A 25777-nucleotide genomic window follows, 5' to 3' on the forward strand; every position below is an offset into this window, starting at 1 on the left:
TTCCAAAGCACGTAGCTAAAACAGTGCGACTCACTTCATGGTTAATGATGACTAGGCGACTATACAATTGCTTGGCCTAAAAACACACCGGATAAGCCCCAAAGTTTAATTTGGTTTAATGTAAAAATTATATTGTTTCTTATGGGAAATGTCTCGAAGATATAATAAACTCATGACTGATTAGACGGCTTTAAATTTTAACAAAACTTCATTTGTAGGCTTTGGTTGCTCTAATTGGTGCTAGTGAAAGTGAAAAACACTACACTAGCACACGTAATCAGCGTTGCCGAAAGCTTTCGCTGGAAAACCGTCACTTTACCCTAAAAAAATCGTCATTTCTTCCAAAAAATCGTCAAATTTTTCGCTTATTGTATTTTTTAACAAAATAAAACATACAAACGAAATTACATATGTACAATGAGTGGTATGCACAAAAACTAAGGAAATAAGTTTTCTTAAAATTGCATACCTTTAACTTAAATTTATTTGAAAAGATTGAGTAAAAGGTCTGAAATTTTAAGAAAAAGTATTTGCTTAATTACAAAACCAAATGGAACCACATTGCATATTAGGTTGGATCGATTTTGTATGGAGGAAAATAAAAGACCTTTGACGGTATTGTAATAGTAATATTATGTTGTCTTAGGTCTAAACCAATTGAAATTGGCCGCGAAAGATTAATTTAAAACTTATCATTAGCCCGCGCAATTGATTCAAAGTGTATGAATTTTGAAAATGAAACTTTGGCTTCTAATATTCATGGAATGCGTTAGTTGTTATTTACAGGGCGATATATCAAATTAAAGGTTATTAAATTTAGTATCTCACGTTCATGTATCATTTTTCAATAAGTCTACAAGTGTTTAAGATATTAATATAAAACTTACAAAAACGATAATTTTCCCTTATGACTTTTCAATTCTTCATTACTTCAGCAACCAAGTAAAAAATGCAAACAAATGAGACGAGATTTATTTCAACCGTTTTTCCGATGGTTTATATAAAATAAATAATATTTAAAGTACTATGGACATGTTCACGCTGATTTGGTCAGTTTTCAAAATCGCGGTGAATGAATGTCAAACATGTATTGTCCAAGATTAGGAATCGTTTGATAAGTTAATAATAGTTTCAAGCACATTAAAAATATACAATTAGGGGGAAAAACATCCAATGTTAAGTTCATTTATGCAGTCTTAAAAATTGGAGCAGAATTCTTTCATTAGTCACCGAAGAAGCACATTTTTTGCGGTTTCTAAATTGGCCCTTATATGAAAGTAAAGGATATGCAATAAGTGTTTAGATATAAATATTTTAGTTAATTCCATTATGTGGAAAAGTGACTGTAGGTAAGTGCAATAGTCTTTAACATATCCTGGGAAATCCTTTTGAGGACTCTCCAATTGGACGATATTGCTTTCATTCAGCTTGTGCGAAAAAAGTCCCTCTTTGGTACACTTTTCTGTAATCCAGTTCTTTTACTTAAAAATTATTTATCAATTGAAGAGAATTTTTGTAGAAAAAAACTAGGGATCCATCTAAGTTTTTCGATATAACTTGAGCAAATATTACTCGATCGGTACGTAATAATCACAAATTGAAGGCGAGACTTACTGTTACTGATTTATGATAATAATATGATGCAAATCGTTCCGATTTTAAGAAAATGATAAAAAAAAAATTATCCAAAGTTTCTGTCAACTTCTTATATTTGCAATTTTTGTATTGGATGCATAAACATAAGTAACCTAATTAGTGTATCTAGAACTTATGATTGTTCAGTGTTTCCATACTCATTTGCACAAAAAAAATGTTTCCATGGTGATGGAAAATAATGGCTATTCTATTAGAGCTACCGAAATTGTTGCTAACTTTCCAAAAATTCGCAAACTTTAGTTTATATTAAAAAAAGATTAGAATATTTGGGACCTAATGCACTCCAGAAATAATAATGCTATTCTACCCCAGTGCAATTATCAAGAGAACAATTAAAATTTTGTTGAAAAAAGACAAGTTTGAGATTAGCGATAAGTTAAAGGACTGCGGGATTTATTGATTTTATCTTTTGCGTTTGCGGATTCATTATCTAATAATATGTACCAAACCTTTTTGCTGAACCCAGAATTTTTAACAAAAATCGGTCTTATTCGACTAGTGCTGTGCGTCACTTGGCGGTCGATGCGCGGGCTCTATCAATTAAAATAAAACAATATTTGCAGGCTTGTTGGTTACTTCATGATTTTCATATATATATTTTCACTATTGCCAAGAGATTTGAGAAAAATTTGATTTTCGACCCGACTTATTGCAAATGGGTTAATAAAAGTGGATTTACAATTGTTAACGACAAATTAAAATTACAATTTAAAACATAACTGCTTTTAAATAGTTGAACTCCACTGGTTTGAAGTTTATGATGATTTTGATGCAGTTTTAAAGTAGGGGTCTTCACACCGTGCTTGGTACTCGGTGTTCGGTAATTTTTCCCAATGTATATTGTTTGTGTAAAATATTTTATCATCGGTGTACCGGTTACCGAATTATCGTGAAGGAAGCTTGATATTAAAATAATAATTTTTGTGGTAGTTGGTAAACTGCAATCACCTGTTCGATATTTATTCAATTTTAAATCCGCCTGATGCTGAAAGGTATAACGCATATGAGTAAGTAAAAATCCTTAAATTTTCGGTTACAATTTATTTTTTTTTAGGAAAAAAGCTACGAATTCGCTGTTGATAAACATAAGGGCTGTGCAGGATATTGTGCATATGCTATTGCATTTATGTATTCGTGGCATTTGTAAATTCACAACAATAAAATGCACACGGTTGCTATGGTAGCAAGCATAAAATTTGAAAATGCAATTCCAACTGCAAATCCAAGACAATTTCCGTAACATCCTTAAGAGTCCTGTAGTTTACCAGACTAACAAAAGAAAACTGAAAAGGACGTTCACAGTTGATAAAATTACCGAGTGTCAACTAGCAATTTCCCAAAACTACCAAAATGAACGATTTGGTTACAATTCCAAAACAAATTTAATACAACTAAAAGCACCGTTGTAGAACAAAACTAGATAAATGGATGGTTTTATTTTGGATTACGTTTTCCAGTAACAAATTTTTTACATACGTACATATGTAATTTAGTGGAAAAACTAAAATAAAAAAATCGTCATTACGGGGGAAAATCGTCAAAACGTCATTGAGTTAAAGAAACGTCAAAATGACGACGAAATCGTCAATTCGGAAACGCTGCATGTAGTAACGAGCGGTCACACAGCTGATTTAGGTAAGAAAACTAACTAGACATAGAAAAGAGAAGGTATACATTAACGAGCCTCCGCATCATGCAAAATAGAGGGAGAACAGTAAACAAAAAAGAAGACACAAACCAAACAAGAACGATATTGCGGCTATCTACTTACTCTCAGTTCGACAAGTGTACCATTAGCAGCTGGTACCGATGCGTAGTTCTTAGTTTTTGGTGTTTGTTGTTCTCTTACAACGACTTTGATCATCATATAAACATGTTTTTATTTGTTTTAATAATGTATAATTGTCATTATATGAATGTTTTGCTGTTTTTTTCAATAAAGATTTCCGCCCCTGAAGAAGCTAAGCAAGTTAGCGAAACGTTGGGCATAAAGTGAAGGAAACTGTGTTTTCACTTGCACTAGCACCAATTAGATCAACTAAAGCCTATACAAGCAACAAAATCAAAAGAAAATTGATCAGCACACAAAAGTAAAACTGCATGCGTTTGTACCAAAATATATAACTTCACAGACTTCGAAATCGGGTACAAACTTAAATGGCGCCCGCCGATTCTTTAAAAAGCGGGTAAAGTAGGCTTTAGAACAAAACTTTTAGGGCTATGCGGGGTAGTCAAATCTGACTTTTTTTGAGTGGGTTAAAGTTTCCAAAGTACTGAAAGCCGTTTGCATAAGCACCTTGGTGTGGGCTTCTATTCTGAGAAAGAAAAAATCCCTCTGACACTAATTATATTGTCATCCGCAACTAATATCCATTTTATTTTAGTCTTGTGATGGATAGCAGAACGTGTCATAAGCGAAAGTCTATTTGACACCTGGTCGATTAGGTGCGCGTTGAAGAAATAAATTATATTCTTGCTCAAATCGGTCTTGACTATCCCTCCACCTAGAAACAGTCTTACTCTTCACATAAGTAACTCAGTATACGACTACTTGTGTCGCCAGATTTGTGCAGATAGCGTAAACATTTACTAGAAGCCGCTGTTCGAGTTGCAAGATAATGATCCACGTGTATGCATAAGTATATAGCATTGTATGTTCTTATATCCATATATAGTTCGCTTTAGTAAGTAAGATTTTCTCTTGTTTGGATCGACGAGTAGTGTGATGATACGTCTATAGTGCATATTATTAAACTTACCTTTGCTCAACTAATACAAATAAATAAAAACAATTGCTTCTAAGTCTGACTTCAGATAATTGGAGTCAAGGTAGTAAAAGAAAAACATAAATCAGCTCATTATTTTAAACTCAATATGTATTCACAATTCCTACACAAAGTACCTACACCTGCGATTAAAGTTGACAGCTGTCGTCTAACTAACCGCCCTTTTGCCAAGTAACAGACTGATGCGAAAGTAGATAAAATTCTGTTATTTCTCTTAAAAATGCCCACCGACAAAGGCAAATAAAGCCCGCGGCTTTTATTTCCACTTAAAATATTCAGTATAGAGCCATAAATGTAAGAATGTATACGCAAGCAAACACACAAGCACATGTATGCTTTCGAATTAAAGCATGTACACATTATCGTAATTTACGGCTCATTCGTAATTTTTAAGCAAATCATGAGGAAATCAAGTAATTTCGCCTTGTAAAATCTGTCAATAAATTAAATAGAAATGTGATAATTTATCATAAATCAAGAACAAAGTGAAGAAAAAAATGCCTAAGGGTATGCAACCATTTATTTCGCAATCAAGTACAAACCGCACGCTCCTACGTACACGTGCTAATCAAATATCTATAGAAATCATTAAAGCAAGTCTGAGCGCACTTGATCGAAACTAACCACCCTATTCTAACAAAGTACCAAATCTCAGTGCAACACTATTGTGATTTCTACTGCGCCTCAAAGTATGCCGTACAAGAAATGTGCCGCAACAAAAAAATTTTAATTTTTGTGAATCATATCTTACTGTCATATTTTCAGGCAAGTTAGAAATACCAATAGTGATGCGCTGAGTTCGGTGACTTTGTAGAATAGGGGCGTAAAACTATGTTCAAATTACAGCATAAATTACTTTGTTTCAGACTTGCTTTCATAATTTCTATAGATATTTGATTAGCACGTGTACGTACGAGTTTGTGGTTTGTACTTAAAGTAATGTTTTTCTCAAATGATTCTCAAGTTGAAAAAGAGGTTTACATTCTGCGTTTGAAATTCATTTGAGATTTATTTCAAAAAACATAGTAACGTTATAATTATCGATACATTTTGCTAAGAATTGTTCATCCCTTGAATTTACATATGTGAAGTATCAAACGATATAAAAGTGCGCAGCTAAACCAAAAATGTTAAGAATAAAATTTAATTAAATTGAAAAAATAACAATGATTCGAATATATCCAGCCAGAACTCCCTGCTGCAGGCCTTCAAGACGAATTTATTAGTGCTGAAAAAATGATAAAATATGAATTGAAAAGTAACCAAATTCTCAAATGGAGATCAAATTCCTATTTTTATTGAGAAAGCTGTAATTTTAAAATCAATGTGAAAGCTTTTTTAAACGTTTGGCAATTGAGAAAGTGCCTTGGAATGCTTACACATTGAGAAGTTAGCTTACTGTCAATATAGAAGTATTACACATGATAAAAACATAGTAAGGTAAATCTGTTCTCTCAATACGTCGGCCATGATTTTTTTTTGAAGTTTGCCAACATTTTAAAATCATATAAAATTGAGTGTAAAAAAAGGAATTGTTCAAAGTTGTTGTTCTTTGAGATTGAAAATAAAAATGTGTGTGTGAGTTTGTGTGTAAAATTTTAAAATTAAATTGCTTGCAAACGTCAAGAATTTGAAAAATTCCTCTCAGCGGTTCTACCTTCCTATTTTTGTATCATGGTATTACATATATGATTTACAGAATCCTCTATAATAAAACAATCATACTATTTTGTAAAAAACACAATATAAAAAGTTATACATTGGGTTTATTAAAGCAATATACAGGTGCATATAAATACTTATTTATTGCTTACAATGTTTGTCAAATGAAGGATATCATTAAGTAACTTAACAACCTAGTCAGAATTTTAATTAAAATAATTTAAATTGCAAACTCAATTTTGCGCTTTCCTTTTGCGAATCTTTCTATTATCCTTTTAGTGTCAATTTCAATATGTAAGTGCACGTGTAAGTTATACATTGGGTTTATTAAAGCAATATACAGGTGCATATAAATACTTATTTATTGCTTACAATGTTTGTCAAATGAAGGATATCATTAAGTAACTTAACAACCTAGTCAGAATTTTAATTAAAATAATTTAAATTGCAAACTCAATTTTGCGCTTTCCTTTTGCGAATCTTTCTATTATCCTTTTAGTGTCAATTTCAATATGTAAGTGCACGTGTAAGTTATACATTGGGTTTATTAAAGCAATATACAGGTGCATATAAATACTTATTTATTGCTTACAATGTTTGTCAAATGAAGGATATCATTAAGTAACTTAACAACCTAGTCAGAATTTTAATTAAAATAATTTAAATTGCAAACTCAATTTTGCGCTTTCCTTTTGCGAATCTTTCTATTATCCTTTTAGTGTCAATTTCAATATGTACATAAGTGCACGTGTAAAAGTGCTAGACCTATCAATCTTTCTTCATTTATTGTACTACGCAATCATGTTTTTAACAGCCAAAGTGTTGAAAAACTTCTTTTAGAAGTAGCGTTAATTTGTTAATCAATGGAAAATCATATTCGTCGCATTTACCAAAAACTTCTGCTGCTGATTTGGGAATGACTTTTAGCTTACCTTATTTGTCCATCGTTCTGACCACACTTTATACTCTCCTTCCAAATTGATAGCGTCTTTTTGTAAGAAAATTTCTAGCTTATTATATTCCCCAATTTTAGATGGAAGTAATAAGTTCAAATCAAACATTTTTAATGTCTCTTTCGGCAATCTTTCTCGGAGATCGAGCAAAAAATTACACAGGTCCACAAAACAAAAATCGATGAAAGGTTCCTATGACCAAACCTAGTCTACCAAATGTTTTTGGGGTTCCTGAACACGCATCTGAGGTCCGTTTTGCTCCATCACGTCTGGATTTTTTTCTAACCTCAAAAAATATCTCGGATTTTACGTGGCAGAGAAAATCCGAGGTGTTTTTTAAGGTTAGGAAAAAATCTAGACGTGTTGGAGCCAAACGGACTTCAGATTTGTATTCAGCGACCCCAAGAACATTTGATAGACTAGGTTTGGTCAAAGGAACCTTTCATCGATTTTTTTTTTCTGGACCTGTGTAATTGATAACACAGGTCAACAAAAAAAAAAATCGATGAAAGGTTTTCTACGCATTTTGCTGGTATCCCCCTGATGTGAAATGAAATATTGCGTTATTATTAATGCATTTTAGCATATGCGGGCATTCTGTTATATTTCGTCCATGATTAAAAGGGGTAATACCTATTAAGCCGCAACTTATTAATTTATTTTAACCTTTGAATACAGATGTTTTCGTAAAATACGCTCTTATAATAAAAATTATTAAGAAGGGCAATGAGCGGCTATGGAAATGTTTTTACCTTTTACTATATTTTTCAAGTTATTAATTTTTATGCGAATACAAATTTCTGGTAACACAATTGGAAGTGAAATTTTCTACATTCACCGCGGAAATAGACAAAAAGTAGTATCAGAAATTCGATTGGACATACCCTAAGTCACAAAGGCGCTAACCAACCAGTTTTTAATTTTACTTTATACAAATACAAAGCAACATGCTATTTGGAACTCGCCCCTTGTTGCTCTTTGATGCACACGTTGTGTGTTCGGATCAAGGACCAACAAGCGAGCTTTCCCCCAGATTTCAATAGTAGGGGTTTTCATATAAAGTGATTAAGGGATATATGGCTGGTTACGTTTCATTCTTACCGCGTCCATTGTGTTCATTTGCTTTTTAGGTGTTCGAAGTTCGTTTGATAAAGTGATAAACTTTGGTTACACAGATTTCCATACAAAGTCTGACAGTTCATTTATCAAAATTATAAATTTGCCCTTTTACCAAGATTATCAGCAGTTTACCATTTTTGATGAACACCCCTATTGCTGTAATATGGCGTAAGAAACTTTTATTAAAATGCACAACTATCGATTCCCCATTGACCACGCTCACACGGTAAGAAGGAGCACACAAGGTAAATTAAATATGCTTAAGTCACGTTAGAGGTGACAATCCCGAATCTACTCAACGATATTCTATCCTCAGTATTTTACATTCACGAAAATCCTTGATTAAAAAACGCTCTTGTACTTGCTTTTTTTATTTCAACACATTACATATAACTAGGGCTCGGAATCTCATGCAGATGAATGTTTTTATTGGACATCTTGAAACGGAAATGGTTAAGTTATCTTTACGAATCATAAACTTTCCTGTAAATAGCATTCAATCTTTAGTGCATATTTTTTCATATTTTGCAGTTAATGCATGATTTCGCATATTTTGCGAAAATACCTGATTTTGTATAATTATTGCGCATATTTTAAAATAAATGCATGTAGTTTTTGCATTTTTTTCTTTTTTTTGATTTACAACTATTTAAATTTAGTGCAAAATCTCTTGGAAAAAAAAATTCCCCTTGACAAAAAAACTGGTGTTGAGGCACTCTCTTTAACCTTTGTTAGATCTCAACTAGTGGAACACTGTAGGAGAGATATGGCCTAATCTCTGATCAATACGAAATTACCCTAATATGGGTCCTAAGGCATGCGGACAAGGAGATAAAAGCAACAATTACCGAAATTTATCACTCGAAGGCCAAGCAGGGGTTGAACCCTACAGGATTACCCGAAAGTTCTGGGTGTCCTACGACCCTCTTAAAACCAAAGCTCTCTAAGGAATGAGCAATGAAGATACCTACAAACTTACTGCAGTATGTACAGCGCACTCTCCCGTTGGGGTACATGTCGAGAGGTGAATTACCCTTCAAAAGGCTCTGTCCTAGTTTCGATGACCACGGCTTAAAAGAGACAGTCGAATATTTCCTGTGCGAGCGTACAGCCCTCGTACGGATAAGGCTAAAGTGCCTCTGCATTCCCGCAGAATGTTTTAGAGTGCAGCAGTCGCCAAGGTTGCACGAGTTGTGGAACCAAAACGGCAAACTTTCTCAAGCTATTAAACTGTCAATGTTTCTACTTATACAAGATTGTAACTGACTGCACTAGTTGTGGAACCAAAATGGCAAACTTTTTCAAACTTTTAAACTGTCAATCTATCTATTTATACAAGTTTGTAACTGACTGTTTGATTATAGTAAAATTTTATACATAAATATGTATTGTATTTTGAAACGAATTGTTTTAGTTATTTTCTTGTTAATTATTTTTAACCGACTTTACGAAAAGGAGAAAGGTTATCAATTCGTCGAAATATTATTTTTTATGTATGTTACCGCATAACTATGGACCATGTTAACCGATTTCTATAATTATTTTTTTAAAGGAAAGGTGTTACCTAAGAGGCGGTCCCATACTAATTTGGATTAAATCCGATCATTGGATCATGAAGAAATTAACGGTAATCTTAAATTTTTATATGAGAACTGAAGTCGGTTTTGCTTTTTCCTTAAAAATTACTTGTTGTACCGACAATAAAATATTTTTAATTGCATATTTTACTTGTTTATAGCGCATATTTTTGAATTTTGCGTGCATATTATATGCGCATATTTTTGATTTTTTAGTGCATGAGATTCCGAGCCCTACATATAACTAATGTGACCAACCGTACTTCTTTCGGGAGTACAGGACTGCTTATGTACTTCGATCTGAAGTCAGTTATTAAAAATTCAAAATGGCGGATGCCATTGCATACAAAGTTTAATAAAGTTTGAAAAATCACAAGGCAATATTCTACTGACCGATTCAGCACAGGAATTGTTAAGGGCTGTTTTCCCTCATAGAACCATAAATGGTCTAGAAAAACGGAGAAATTTGGGTACTTTGTTTTTGTCTCTACTTTCCGAAAGTGCTTGATTTTTGGATGGGTGCAAAAAAGTTAAATTTTGTCGGACGGTGATATAGTATGTACATGAAATATTCGTATTTATAATATCCCTACAATTCTTTTTAAGAAAAACTATTCTGAGCCATATGCAATTCAGAGAAGTAAAATTTCATTTTTCTGTTGTTTCTTTTATAAACAAGTTTGTTTTGTTATTGAATAAAGTTAAATTTTTAAGTAATTGACTTGTTGAATTGGTACACTGTGAGCGATTTTGCATATTTTGCTTTTACCATTTTCTCATTTATATCTTACATACTAGTTTTGGGTTTTCAGGTCTTGTACTTCTTTGAGCTATGAAATACATAGTTGGTCACATTAAATATAACTCCTGTCTTCCCGCAAACCAGCCTTATTGGCTTCGCAGGAAGGAAGTAAACATAAATTTACCTTGATATTATTACTTGCAATACAATTTGTAAAATTTTTGTTAATAACTTGTGGCAATAATAAACATAAAAATAATAATAATTGACGTCAGTTGGCACAGTAATGAAACCACTGGCGTGCTTTGTTTGGCAAAATAGCTTCGGCGGTTACATAAACAAATACTAAGGCCCAATTTCAGATGGCCTTCAGTGGAGATTGTTGATTAACTTCCACTATTCATTTTCAGATCATACATTTAATATGCACTTAAATGGCCAATAATGGCTATTTAAATATGAGATATGCAACCCCATGATTCAATAATTAAAGGTTAGAAATTATTGACAGCCGCGGTTTGACACGCCCTTATAAAAGGTTGCATTTACGAAGGACAGAGAAAAGGGAGCGGTGCGAGAGAGACAACTGTCAGTTTATCTTATTTTTACACTATGTTCACGTTGAGCCGTTAACAGGAGTTTATAAGCGATTTTGGGGTTAAACGTTAAACACTGCTCATAAACTCGGAGTTTACCATACAAATAATTTTCATTTAACTCGCCTTAAACACCAATTTTATTTGGAGTTTAAGTGAACGCAACCCTTTTTTTGACCGAATTTGGTTTGTGTCTTTGATAATCCAAATCTGCAACCAACTTGCCGACAGTAAGCCTGTTAGCCACTTCAAACTTGCACATTATAACACTAAAATTGAATGGCCTATAAGACTGTATACTCAAAAAACACTTCTGAGAAAAAACATTTTAAATTTTGGTGACTTTTTTTTAAGTGTTCTATAAAATTTTAAGCTTAGGTTTATACGGTATTTATTAGGGAATGAACTGTACTTTAATTGAAAAATCTTAAATAATGCTACGGTCTTGCTTTTAAACTACACTACTACGTCATTAAATGTTCATGTTTTATTCAAGGATTCACATATCTATGTAAGTTAACAAAAAGATGTAACTACATCAATAACACAGGTCAACAATGTTTTGTTATAGGAAAGTGTAGGGTCATTTTCGAAGTAATTTTTTGCATAGAATCCGAATCCGGGGTTTAAATTGCTCTATCACGTCAGGATTTTGAGATATCCTAACCTAAAAGTGCAAAAACGCTGTTTTTGCCCATTTTTGAGGTTATGTAGCTACGCAGATTTTGCTCTTCATAAAAAAGTAAACGTGGTATTTTAAAGTATAAGTCTTCCTCTTTTAAATGCCGTTGAGTTTGCTTAAATATCTTTATTTTTCACTGAGATGTTTCCATGTTTGTGAATTTTTCGATATTCGAAAATCCATTGAGATAACATGAGACGTGATACGGTCGATTACATTCACAAACATGGAGACTTCAAAATGCGATATCTCAGTGAAAAATTAAGATATTTGAGCAAACTCAACGGCATTTAAAAGAGGAAGACTTATACTTTAAAATACCACGTCTACTTTTTTATGAAGAGCAAAATCTGCGTAGCTACATAACCTCAAAAATGGGCAAAAACAGCGTTTTTTGCACTTTTAGGTTAGGATATCTCAAAGTCCTGACGTGATAGAGCAATTTAAACCCCGGATTCGGATTCTACGCAAAAAATTACTTCGGAAATGACACTACACTTTTATAGAACATTCCGAACCCATTTTTTTGCAGGCCTGTGTAATTATGTTCGCTTAAGTACCCGCATCGAGGTACTTAAGCGGGTTCTTTTAAGTACCCAACCCGCCTAAGTACCTCAAAAAGCTGACATTTTAAGTGAGGTACTTAAGCGGTTTTTACTGTAGTCCGAGGTCGTTCCGTGCACATAAGTCTAGAATATAAAAAATCTAGCTATGAAAAAACCAAAAACGTGGCTCCATAGAACTTTTTATGCTGATTTAAACCCTACCAAAATCATCTGGCTGAAATAAAAAATTAAGAAGATATCAATAGTTAAAGTTAATTTTTTTATTTTTTTAAATATTAATATCTTCTTAACAACATAACCTATTAAAAAACTAATGACGTCAAAATAAAGGTAATTAGGAGTATTTCACGTGATGTGCATAATTTTTTCCTTTTTATATTTTTAAGCCAGAAATACCTAATAACCCAAAATTATATAAACATTTCTTTTAAATTGCGTTTATTTAAAATTTGTTTTAAATAGAATTATGCTGTATACGTCGCGTAAAAAGTATTTAAATTAACTTTAAATTAGGAACAATACTTTTGTGATCGGTCAACTAGTTTCCGAGATATTATAAATATAAAAAATAGAAAAGTTTAACTTTAACCTCTTTTATTTGGCTTTTTTTTTCTAAATGGTTGGTATTCCATTTCAGGGCTACTTCGGACTGATTCTGTCTAAACCCTGGAGTACGGGAACAGGCTACATGTGAATAAGAAGAAGTAAACAAACAAATGTCAAATTAAACTCTGAGTTTATTAAACACCCCAATGAGAATACCTGACAGTTGTTCATAAACTCAAAACGTTAAACTCGAGTTAATTTTTCAACGGGAACATAGTATAAGTTTTTGAATCATGATGCAACCCTTTGTTTGTACCAAACAACCAAAATTGATTAGTGGGTTGTTTAATCAATCCCACCAAATCCCACCAAAAAACAATCAGCTGTTCAGCACAAAATGTAAACAAACAAGCAAATGCAACTACAATTTCAAGGAACAAGCAGCAGTGCTGCCAATTGTTTGGCAAATTTAAACAAAGTTGACCTGAAACCCACCGAAAGCTAAATGGCATTTAAACAACAATCCACAATTAAACTTGAAATTGGCCCTAAATATTCCGGCGTTACCGCGAGCGAGGTGGCGCCTAAACGAGTTCTGCCAGCGCTGGCTGAACTAAATTATCTCTATGTGCTAGTATTTACGATGAGAAGTTGGTTGTTAGTTCACATACTCTGCAGAAATACTATGTGAATGATTCAATTGAGAATGCGACTCAAAATTTCACAAACAAAAGTCATTGGAAGACTTTTTAAATCAAATACATACGTGCGCCTCTTGTTATAGTTATTAAGCAGCGAGATGTGCTCTCAAGTCCTTGCAATTATTTTAAATTTTTCTCTGATTGCATTGCGAAGAACAGCAAGAGCACAATTGTAAATGGTGATACAAATATTTTGTGTCCGATTTGCCCTCAAATCGTTCGACAATCGATAAAAGTTGTATACATATGTTTAACTTCTTCATGTGGAAATTTTTTAAATTTGAAGTGCATATTTGATGTATATGCAGGTAAGGACCCACCCCCATGTTGGAGGGAAATATGTGTACAAATTTGCTTTTATTTAGTGTGCGATAATAATGGTAAAAAATATAGAAATATCTCTGTAAAACTTGTTTATTGAGGTAGCCTAATGGACACAACATTGTTTTTCCTTGCAATTGGGGGAACGAAGGGTATTGTGGATTCAGTGGCTATTGGGGACCACCTATTTAAAAAAAGATAATAATTTAAAATAGCGATTCAAGAAAAAATTAACTCTGTGAAGGGAAACCAATAAATATATAAAACAAGTAAAGAAGTATAATTTCGGTCGAAACCGCAGGTATCCAATATCATCGTTTCAACTTTCTCTCAACGACCTTTGCATGATAAGCAGGGGTGTTTATTCCGTATTCAATAATATGCTGACTTAATGAAATCATTGAACCAAGTTTGGTAGAAATCAATAAAGCGGTTACCGGGATATACCTTTGTAGTCATAAAGTGGGCGGTGCCACGCCCAATTCCTACAAGTCTATATCAGTCTTATTATTGTTACTCTTGTAAGTATTAACTAGGAGTAAATTAGTGTCCTCAGTTTTTGTAAATATCGGAGTTTTCGCATTTTTGAAATTTACCGTTATACGGGAAGGGGGTGTAATTTTAGTCCGATTTGAATAATTTTCAACAAATTGCTTTTCCGTACCAATGTTATAAGCTGCACGAATTTTGGTTGGATTTGATGAACCGGTTACCGGGATACACATTTGTGGTCATAAGGGGGCGGCGCCACGCCCATTGTCCAAAAATTTATAATAATAAAATTTTGTGCTAAGTGATTATTGAAATCGTCGATTTTGAGTGGATTGGCTTCAATAATTACTGATTTATCGCAGTTTTCGTGTTTCTGTAAATTACCGTTATATGGGAGGTGGGCGTGGTTATTGCCCGATTTCAAAGATTTTGAACAGATTTCTTAGTTCTTAGTTAGCTGCCCAAACCGAGTTTGGTGGGGATTGCTGAAGCGGCTACTGAGTTACAGCATTTCATCATAAGTGGGCGGGGTCACGCCCATTTTCCAAAAATTGCATAATAATATTAAGGGTACTCATCGATTCGCGCAAGTTTCATATTTGGGCAATTAGGCAACTTTGCGCAGTGTGTTTCATGAGGATAATTTTATATTCTGTGCAATTTCAGACATTTAATCATTTGACAATGTTAATTTAAAAAGTTGAACAATTGAAACTCGTATTTAAGAAAATATTTAAGTCTTACGAAAAAGCGTTGAGCACAATTCAAAATGAAAGTAAACAAAATAGTTAATTGAGGGTTGCACATCACACTGCGCAAATTTGCGCTACAAAATTTCCGCGCAAACTTGCCCTTTTTGTGCAAATAGCTTTCAATACAAATTTTGACATTTCATTTGCGAGGGTTTTAAATTGCACAGTTTGCCCAGTTTGCGAGAGTTTTGCGCTTTTAAATGAGTACCCTTATTATTTTTTAACATAACTTCACCTCACATACTAATTTTAAAAAATTTCGATTGAATATTTACTGAAATATCGTAGTTTTTGCATTTTCCGAAAATACCGTTATAGTTATACGGGAAGTGGGCGTGGTTACAGTCAGTGGTGGGCGAGTTATCGTGTACACTTTCGGACGGACGGATGGACAGACATGGCTTAACCGACTTCTCTTTTCATTCTGATCATTTATGACTACATTTATTAATAGGGCTATTCGCGATCCGGTGCAAATGGCCTAGCATCATTGCATTGCAAATTTGTATTGCAAATTATTTGCAATACACAAACAAAATACACGCATTTGCATTTGTCATGGCTTGGCAAATTTGCAATACCGAAAATCCATAGCATAAAAATGCTATGCATTGCATTCATAAACAAAACCAAAGCTGATGCACAAAAATTGTTTTGCAAAAGCTTTGCCATGACAGTTTAATAAAGGGCGCTCACAATCCATGGCATATTTCTGCAATTGCATAAATTTGTCAGCTCTTATACACCGAATCGCGAATAGCCCTTATATCTATCTCGATTCGTTTTGGCTGTTACAAACAACCGTTATGTGAACAAGATTATAATACCCCTGTGCACATGTGCGCTCGGGTATAAAAATTACAGTCAAATATGCATTGGATTTGACCCCTTATAATGAAAGGTTTGCGTGCTCTTTAGGATTTAAGTTTTCAACTAATATAAAACGTACGTTTTAAAGGGTTTTCCATTTATTTTTGAATAATTTGAAAGAAAATCTGGAAAATTTTCAGTATGTACCTACATATTTATATGCCTTAAAACTTAAGTTTATGTTGAATTATTGAATATGGTGTATGGTGGCAACCCTCCGGGTGTATTTCTGCCATGAAAAGTCTTCTCATAAAAATATAATCGCTGTTCGGAGTCGGCGTAAAACTGTAGGTCTCTCCCTTTGTGTGACAACATTAAAGCGCCCGTCACATATCATATGTATCAGTCAAATATAAAAGTTAAAACTTTACATTATTTTTTCAGTCAAAAAAAATTTAAAATTTTGATCAAAAATAAAAGTTAAAATCTTACTGCTATTGTACTTGATTGTAGCCGTTTAAGTTAAACCATGTTGTTGATACGTATAAACATGACATTTGTAATTTGTTAGACATATGAATGATAAGGAAACGGGCAAAGGCCCTCATCCCTTGTAAACGAGCTGCAAAAGAACGCTCCAACTCCGCTAACTATTTTCTGGTAGCACTTGTGTTGCGAAAGATAGATTTTAAATGGTGGGTCATCTCACCCGCGCTCGAGTGCGCAACGCAAAGGCCATCAAGCTTCTGTTGCGCTCATTGTGTTTTTGTGGTTGCTTGTGGCTCGTTGTTTAAAGCGGTTGTTTGCTTTATATTGCGGCAAATAATCATCTTAATCACTAAGCGGGTTATTGATTGTCAGCTATCCCAACGTTCTTCGATGCAGTAGGGCAACTGATACTCCTCGACGCATACCATTGTTAAGGTTTATTAATCGACTTCCAAAAAAGGAGGAGGTTATCAGTTCGTCGGAATATTTTTTATTTTCATTTTTTTATTTTTTTTATGTATGTTACCGCATAACTTTGGACCACGTCAATCGATTTCGATAATTCTTTTTGCAACGGAAAGGTAGTGCCTCAGAGGTGGTCCCATACTTATTTGGTTTAGATCCGATCATTGAATCAAGAAATATATAGATATATATATTTTTTTAAGTCGGTTTTTTTGCTAAAAATTACTTGTTTTAAATAATGTTATTTATTAACCGACTTCACAAAAAAGAGGAGGTAATCAGTTCATCGGAATATTTTTATTTTTTTTTATGTATGTTACCGCATAACTTTGGACCACGTTAATCGATTTCGATAATTCTTTTTCCATCGGAAAGGTGGTACCTCAAGGGTGGTCCCATACTAAGTTTGTTTAGATCCGATAATTGTATCGTTAAGAAATTAACGATAATCTTAATTTTTATATGAGGTACCCAAACTTTTTTCCTCGTAGACCCCTTTCAAAACTTTACTGGTTTCGGTGGACCCCCTGCTGCAACATTTTTAACATATTTCCACAGCTCCTCAAAAAATTGAAGATCATATCCAACGATTTTAATTTGCATCGCCAAAACTACATTCCTAGTGGCAGAAATAAGAATAAAATATTTCCTTGTGTTCTATTTATTAAAATAATGTGATTACACACTTCCCAGTTTTAGAAACAGAGCTGGTAAAGTTATTACGTCTCTCGAGGAGTTATATTTTTAAGAGCACTCCGAGCGCTAACGTTATTTACATTATCTTCACCATAAACTTCTCACATGTTCGGCTCACTCATTAATTTGCATGTGGCGTATTTGTAAAATATAGGAATGTTAATCCCGGGATCCCGGGATTGGTAAGTAATCCCGGGATTTTCGGGATTTGTAATTTGCACCGATGGCAATAATAGAAACTCCTTTTCTTGACCAGAATTGGCTATATTTCTTTTTTATTTAATAATTAATATTTTTTTATAAATGTCTAGCTCATTACACACATAACACCGCGCGATAGTAAATTTTAAACACAAATATCAATATATTTGTTTTTTGTTATTTTATGGCCTTATAACAATTATATTCAACAATTTTTATGAGCCGTTTTAAGTGAAAAACTTAATGTGGAAAAGCAACAATAATTTGAAAAAATGGTAGAAGTGATAGCTATTTCGGAAATCACCACATTTCCTCGTCCGACTTCTTTCAGTAGGATTCGAACCGACGATCACCACTGACTCAGCCAGTTTCCTACGCACTGTGCTAAGTTTGCCTTGCTAATTCTTGTTGCTTATTTTCCACTATTTCACTTTGCTAAGCCAACTACAATCAAGCGCAACTATTCCGCTGCAATTCACTTGATCATGTGGTTGTTGGTTTCTGTTGGTTTTTGCTAATATTCCTCTTATTAGAATGTTTAACTTTTAGGTGTTCTCGTCCTTGTAACGGACTTTCCTGAGTGCTGGGCGTAGCTCTCGGTTGTCCAGGGTCCTCTAAGGAGTAAACACCCTATCTCCTCAAGAAATTAGAACACACTCGCTTCTAGTTTACAGCCTATTTATTCGCTATACTCTCGCTATATCTACTCTCTAAAGTATAGAACTAGAGTAGGTTTAAACCCTACAACTAGCACCAGTGTTGCCATTTTAGCCTTTCCCGGCTAGATTTAGCCGGTTGCGATAGCAAGCAGCCGGAGAAATTTCGATTTAGCCGGCAGCCGATTTGCTAGCTGTTTTGCAGAAAAAAATTAGCCGTTTTTAGCCGATTTTGCTATTTGCCTTGTTTTCTTAAATTTAAAATGTGTATATATGTTTCCATTTTTGACTAAGCGACCCAAAATCTGTTAGAAATGGCTACTAGCCTTATGGCGGAGAAAATTTTCATGTCAGGCAGGGTTGTATGAAATTGGGTCGATTTCGTTTATTTTTATTTTAAACGAAGAAGGGATTTTCTTCATAAAATGTTTGTTATAAATGTCTTAATTTTAAGTGTGAAGTTTTATTCGCAAACTTAGAAAATAAGAAATTGTATCACTGTTAAGACACTTAAGATGCGTTTGTTTTTGGATATAGTGCCAACAAACAGAATAAATATTACATGTAGATATTGTCTTCCCAGATAGCGCATATTCAATTCTGCCTAAATTACAAAACATCATTTTTGCCCACTCCCAACGGTTTAACGTAAGGGAAAAATTGATATTTTCAAGCACTATGTACACATATGTATTTTTTTAAACAAACTTTTTTGCTGAGAACTTATTTAAATTCCAAAAACCGAATGCCAACTTGAATTAAAGGAACCAACACTGAAGTGAGCCAAAATGAAAATAAAAGAGCACATATTTATATGTAAAGCAAAACTGTCTGGGAATCCTATGAGACAGGTGCCGAACATATGACCGGTCATCTAAATGGGAGATCTACAGTCTTTTGGCATCATATTTTACATCAGAATTGAAGGGATTTCTGAAAAATCTGACCAGTTCTTTTGTGTAACTGTGATTTTGCATCCCTTGTCAACATATGGCCTCGGTTGATGTTAACTTAAGGTCGTTGTTTTACTGCCTTAAAATTGAAGGGAAATTTTTACAGCGTTTTTTATGTGTATTGGTTTCTATTTGAGTGTATTGAGAATCGGTCAGTCTGAAAAGGCCTTGTAGGGAAGACAATAGGTTTGTTCGTCGAAAATCCAGCGAGAATTATCACTCAAAATATCAGATAGTAAGAAAAAATGCTCCCAAATTCTCTCTCATGTAGAGAAACTTGCAATTTTCTGTATGAACGCAAATTTGCAAGTTTTTCTGCCAGCTAGTGTCCATGGTTGCATTTCAAACAACAGAAATTTGTATAGAATTTTTAAAATTCTTTCAGAGGGGCAAAAAACAGGATCTACGTGTATATATCTTGTCAGTCCGACTTTCTTCAACATACGTTTCAATTTCTTTGTCGGGTTTACTATATCGACTCTGGTTGAGATTACATTCCGATTAAGAATACAGTTTTTTTTTTGCCGAGTACCTTTCAAATCATTGGAATTAACTTAATTAATTAAGTAAAGAAGTATTAACTTACATTTTTCATTTTAAAATCGCTCCAGTTTGTAAATTTTTAAATTTAACGAACTTGTATATTCAAACTATCGTCGAAAAAAACTCTAACCATGTGTCACAATCATATGTTTTTCCTAATTGCAAATTCTTCCTGGAAAAATTTTTTCCGGCTCGAATTTATAACTTCTCTCCAAGAAATAGTCTTTTTACTCGTGATTTATTTAAATAAAACATGTGAAATTTAGTTGAAACTTTTTAGCCGGTTTTATTTGCCAATTTAGCCGGTTCGTCCAAAAAGTTCTGGCAACACTGACTAGCACCAGTCTCAGTGGTTAAAGCCCACTTCGAATATACAATAATAGTCTCGGAGGTTGATCCCTCTTCCACTACCCGTGTGACCCACGTAGCGACGCGTGCCACGTATGCCAAGCTAATGAACAATGCTTGTTAGCACTGCTCCTTTTATACCATTTTTGTCCATCCGCAGACAGTTATCCTCATTACAATTGTTTGCGCTTTATACATGTTATGTAGGTATCGTACATACAAACTAATAATTCAAAATATGTTAGTGTATACATACACATGTACTAGCATAATTCAAATAGATGCAATTCGATAAGTATCCGAAGCGTTTTTTTTTACAATTTCAAATATACATTTCAATGGTACATATCTTTTAATTCAAATTATATATGTATATAAGATAGTTGTTGTGGGGCCCAGAGCCACAGGATCCGGGGTCCTCACACTCCCTCCTTACTCCCGGCAGCAAGACCTACGGTCACCTTGCCAGTCTTGGTAATTCGTACTCTGTACGCCTGGCCGTTTACGATGCGTCTGAATGACTGCCGCTTCTGTTGCTGATGGTTTACGAGCGACTCAATTTCTGCCACCAACTCTTCCGGCAACACACCTACGTCCGGATGGACCTGCCACTCCTATGGCACACTCGGCTCAGCCTCTTCTAGCCAACGCTCTATTTCTACCATTAAGTCGGCATCTGCTGCCACACTGAAGTCCGCTTCCACCGACGCCTCCTACACAAAATCCCTTTGTCCACCGCTCGCCAACGTACACGCCTCGATCGCGCCCTCACTAAGGCACAGCTGTTGCGGCGGTGGATGTGGCTCTTCCGATGCCATCGGGTCGTATAGCCTGATGCGCATATCGATATGGCGCGCATACTCTACGTACCCGTTACCGAGGTGTCTGGCGTCTTGTGTAGCGATGGAGAATTCGNCTAGTTTCATTATATGAAAAATTTGTACTTTGAATCTTAGACTATTTTATCCTTTCGGGTTTCTAACTCATAAAACTTTAATCTGTATAGTTGTCGTAACATTAAACCACAAGATGCATTTTGAAGTTTTCTGGCAGCATTTTCATTCGATTTTAGCAAAGAAAAGCCTTGAATGTACTAAATGTGCGCTCGAGGTAAGTGGAGCCCAATTTAAATATGGAACGTTTGAAACGTTCATATTATCAGGAATAAGGGCGTTTTCCTCGCCCTTTATAATTCTATCAACACCCCTTATTGTCTCCAAGCCTTCGTTAGCTGAGAAAACGGCTTTGAATTTTTCCAACACCAATTTGGCAAGAGGTCTCTGCGCTTCTATAAGCCGCATGTGCAATATGTATATTTTTTAATCTTAAAAAAAAATGTAAATGCTATAATCACTTTTTTAAAGGTAGAAAAGGCAAAAAAGGCAAATATCTTAAAAAAGGCAAAAAAAGGCAAATATCTTAAAAAAGGCAAAAAAAGGCAACATCAAATGTGTATATATGGAATCAGGGAAAGCTAAATCGTGGACATTCCATAAAATCCGTTCCCTGTTTATAACTATAATTATTATTAATATTTATAATTATTATTACTATTGCTGTTGTTATCATTAATTTTAATATTATAATGACAATTATTATTATTTTTTTTTTTACTTTTATAATTTTTCTTTTGTGTTTCGTGCCATCTACATCTTTCATTGTTTTCCCTTGGAACCTTTATTTTTTTTCTTCTTCTTCTTCTTATTATTATTATTATTCTTCTTCTTCATCTGATTTAGGTTTCTTCGGCTAGCTTCTCATCTTTCAGGGTCTCCGCTGTCATGGCAGTTGCTCCCCTGCCGGCAATTGCCGAGTTCACACACTTCAGTCTCTGCTGAAATTTACCTATTCGCCGCTGTGCGCCGAATTAGGCTCAGACGATGCCACGGGAGAATTTTCACCTTTCGGGTTGTTCTCATAAAATGGTTTGAGATCACTCACGTGCGCTGTCCTCCCTTTGTGCATCTTGTCGAGATCGACGATCACAGGCGAAATAAAATTTAGTACGCGATGTGGTCCGCCGTATTTCGGTGCAAGCTTAGCCGCGAAATTGTCCACGGCTTTAGACAAGAAGTGTTCTTTCACCAAAACTCTGTCTCCCACGACCGGTTGCCACGATCTTCTTCGCAGATTGTAGTGTTTCGCTTGCTCTGTCGTTGCCTTTTGTTGGTTTCGTCGCACTTACTCAAACACCTCTTTCATTCTCGCCGCTTTTACTTGCGGTGTGGTGGTATCTTCGCCGGTTCCTAACGTATTTTCTTCGTACAATGCGTTCGGTAACCTTGGCNTTACGGTTAGCTCTTTCCGTCGGATTTTGCTGCGGTGTGTACGGAGCAGTGAATTGGTGCCTTATTCCCATCTCCTCCAGGAATTGCTTAAATTTCGAGCTGGTAAACTGCGTTCCATTATCCGTGATCAAGATTTTTGGAATGCCGAATTTGCCGATAATCCGCTCTCTCACTGCTCGAATTACTCCCTCCGCTGTTGCCTTCCGCATTGGTACAATCTCGACCCATCTTGAGAAACGATCTAGTATTACCAGCGCCATAGTGTTTCCATGCTTGGATCGCGGAAGAGGTCCTACGAAATCAACACACACTGTCGCCCAGGGTTCTTCGGCTAGCTGCGTCATCATCTTTCCGGCTGCTTGTTGCTGGCTTGGTTTGTAAAGCTGGCACGTTTCACACTGTCGCACGTACTGCCTCACGTCACGGAACATGCCCGGCCAATAGCACCGCGCTGTCGCCCGCGCTATCGTTTTTCGGATGCCATTTTACCTGCACTGGGAACATCGTGAATTTCCCGTAACACCCTCTGTCTTTGCTCTGCCGGCACGCACAGTTTCCAGGGCAACACGTCTTCACCGTCAATTTGTCCTGATATTCGCCTGTACAGCTCACCATTTTTGATGACAAAGTCAGGAAACTTCTGTGGAGACCTCTCCACCTCCGCCATCTTGTCCTTCAGCCACTTGCACTCTACCGCTACTCCTCCCGCCGTCATCGAACCAAGCAATGTTTCCTGGGGCTGTCTTGACAGCGCGTCTGCTACCACATTCAGCTTACCCTTGCGATACTGCACATCGAAGGAGTACTACTGCAGTTCCAGCGCCCACCTTGCAATCCGACCGGATGGACTCTCTATCTTACTGAGCCATTTTAGCGCTAAGTGGTCGGTGATGACGGTAAACGTATATCCTTCTAGGTAGGGTCTCATTTTTCTGATCGCCCACACTATGGCCAGGCACTCTTTCTCCGTTGGTGAATAATTAAGTTCGGCCTTGTTGAGCCGGCGACTCGCATATGCGATTACGCGTTCTTTTCCTTCAATCTCTTGGGTGAGAACAGCTCCCAGCCCGTAGTCGCTCGCGTCTGTTTGCAGAGTGAACTTCTGCGTAAAGTCAGGGCAAGCCAACACTGGTGCCTCGGTTAACGCGTTCTTCAGCGCCTCGAACGCTGTCTGTTGCTCGTCGTTCCATATCCACTTGAGGCCCTTCTTTTGCATGGACGTCAGCGCATGCGCCACTTTGGAAAAGTCGGGGACAAATCTTCGGTACCCTGAAGCTATCCCTAGGAACCAGCGTAACTCCCTTATATTTGTCGGTGGTGTCAGCTCTTTGATAGCCGCGACCTTCTCAGGATCGGTGTGAATGCCCTGCTCGCTGACGACGCGACCCAGATACTTCAACTGCTTCTTGAAAAACTCGCATTTTTCTGGGTTGATCCTAAGATTCGCCTGCCTAAGCCGTCGAAGGACCTCCGAAAGATTTTGGACGTGCAGGGTTGCGCTGATGACAATAATGTCATCCAGGTAGGCAAACGCATACGGCTCTAGCTCTGGACCGATAACTTGGTCTAACGCACGCTGGAACGTCGCGGGGGCGGAGTGGAGCCCAAACGGCATTACTCGCCATTGAAAAAGGCCACGCCCTGGCAGTGTAAAAGCAGTGTACTGCTTGCTATGTAACGCGCGCTTCGTAGTCGGTCAAGGATATGTTGGATTTTCGGTAGGGGGTACGCGTCGGGCACTGAACGCTCGTTCAGCTGTCGGTAGTCGACGCAGAGTCTCCACTTGCCGGTCTTATTCTTCGCCAACACTATCGGGGCGCTGTGAGGGCTGTGTGAGCGTTCAATACACCCTTTCTCGATAAGGTCGTCGATTTCCGCGTTGATGATTTCCTGCATCTTCGGGTTCTTCGGGCAATACCTCTGCTTGATCGGCCGGTCATCCTTCATGACGATCCGGTGAGTGGCAATATTTGAAACTCCAGACATCTTCTCAAGTTTGCGTAACTCTGACTTTAAGAACTCTCTCGCTTCGTCGGTTGTCGCGGCTTCTCTAGGTATGGGGTTTGATTTGGTATGATCGCATTTACCTGACCTCTCTGCATCTCCCTCGCGTATTGCCGTGAATNCATTTACCTGACCTCTCTGCACCTCCCTCGCGTATTGCCGTGAACGTTTCTACTCCTTGTGCGCAGCTCTCTTCTCGGAGTGTCACGTCTAAGTCTCCGCAACATAATCGGACCCCCGCTTTTGCCAGGTAATCGGTTCCAAGCACCACGTCATCCATCAAACCAGGCAGTACCAAAAGATCGCTTTCATGCACCTGATTCGCTAACTCCACTCGTGCCGTTATAGCCTTCAGCACCGTTTTGGATCTCCCATCACCCATTATCACACGCGTGTTTACCTGTCTAGCCTCTCCCACATCCAGTCTCTTAACCATGGCTTCGCTCAAGAAACTTCTTGTTGCGCCTGTATCAACTGCAGCTACTACGTCGACCTCATTTACTCTGATCGCCGCCATAATTCGGCCATCCGACTGCCTTAGTACACTATTTAGTTTGGGCGAGGCTGTTCTACCTGACGCCCCACTCCTCGCCGCAAATGGGACCTCGACCCGTTTCCCGATGCACTACGGCAGCACTCTCGAGTCGGGACATTGCATCGACCACAGGTCCAACAAAACTCTCTCCGTGCAGCTCTACACTCCCTCGCAAAATGGCCATCTCCTCCGCAATGTCTACACGCAGTCCACGGATTAACGTACTCCGACTGTAGTATTGCTACACCGCTGTGTGGTTCAGGTCGGCGCTGTGTTCTCTCTGCTCTGGCCGTCTGGTCACTCCTAGGTAGCTCGTGCATGTGCTGATATCTCTCCGGGGGGATATTTTCCATGTCTTCCGCCAAACTCACTAGCTCTTCTAGGGTGGTGAGCTCGGATCGTTTGACGTACCATTGGAATTCGCTTCTGGAGTTTCTGTAGATACGCGTCAGCTTCTGCTCTGAGATGTAGTTCGCGTGTCGCATCAGACTCTGAAGGGCCAACACATAGTCTTTAAACTTCTCATTCTGTTGTTGGACGCGACGACGGATCTCATCGTCTAAGGTTTCGTGGTAGCGAGAGTTTAAGAAGAACCTTAGAAAGTCTCTCTTGAAGTCCTCCCATTGTCGCCAATTCCG

At 36.5% G+C, this 25777-nt stretch overlaps 1 protein-coding gene across 5 annotated transcripts in view; it reads left to right on the top strand.

Annotated features, from left to right (window-relative positions):
• The window catches only part of LOC108380860 (mediator of RNA polymerase II transcription subunit 15), a 251110-nt gene that overhangs the window by 72665 nt on the left and 152668 nt on the right, over nt 1-25777 (top strand). The gene's annotated exons all lie outside the window — the stretch shown is intronic.

This window comes from Rhagoletis zephyria, unplaced genomic scaffold, assembly GCF_001687245.7.
Source record: "Rhagoletis zephyria isolate East Lansing unplaced genomic scaffold, Rhagoletis_zephyria_1.1 Rzeph_scaffold_00129, whole genome shotgun sequence".
Classification (NCBI taxonomy): Eukaryota; Metazoa; Arthropoda; class Insecta; order Diptera; family Tephritidae; genus Rhagoletis; species Rhagoletis zephyria.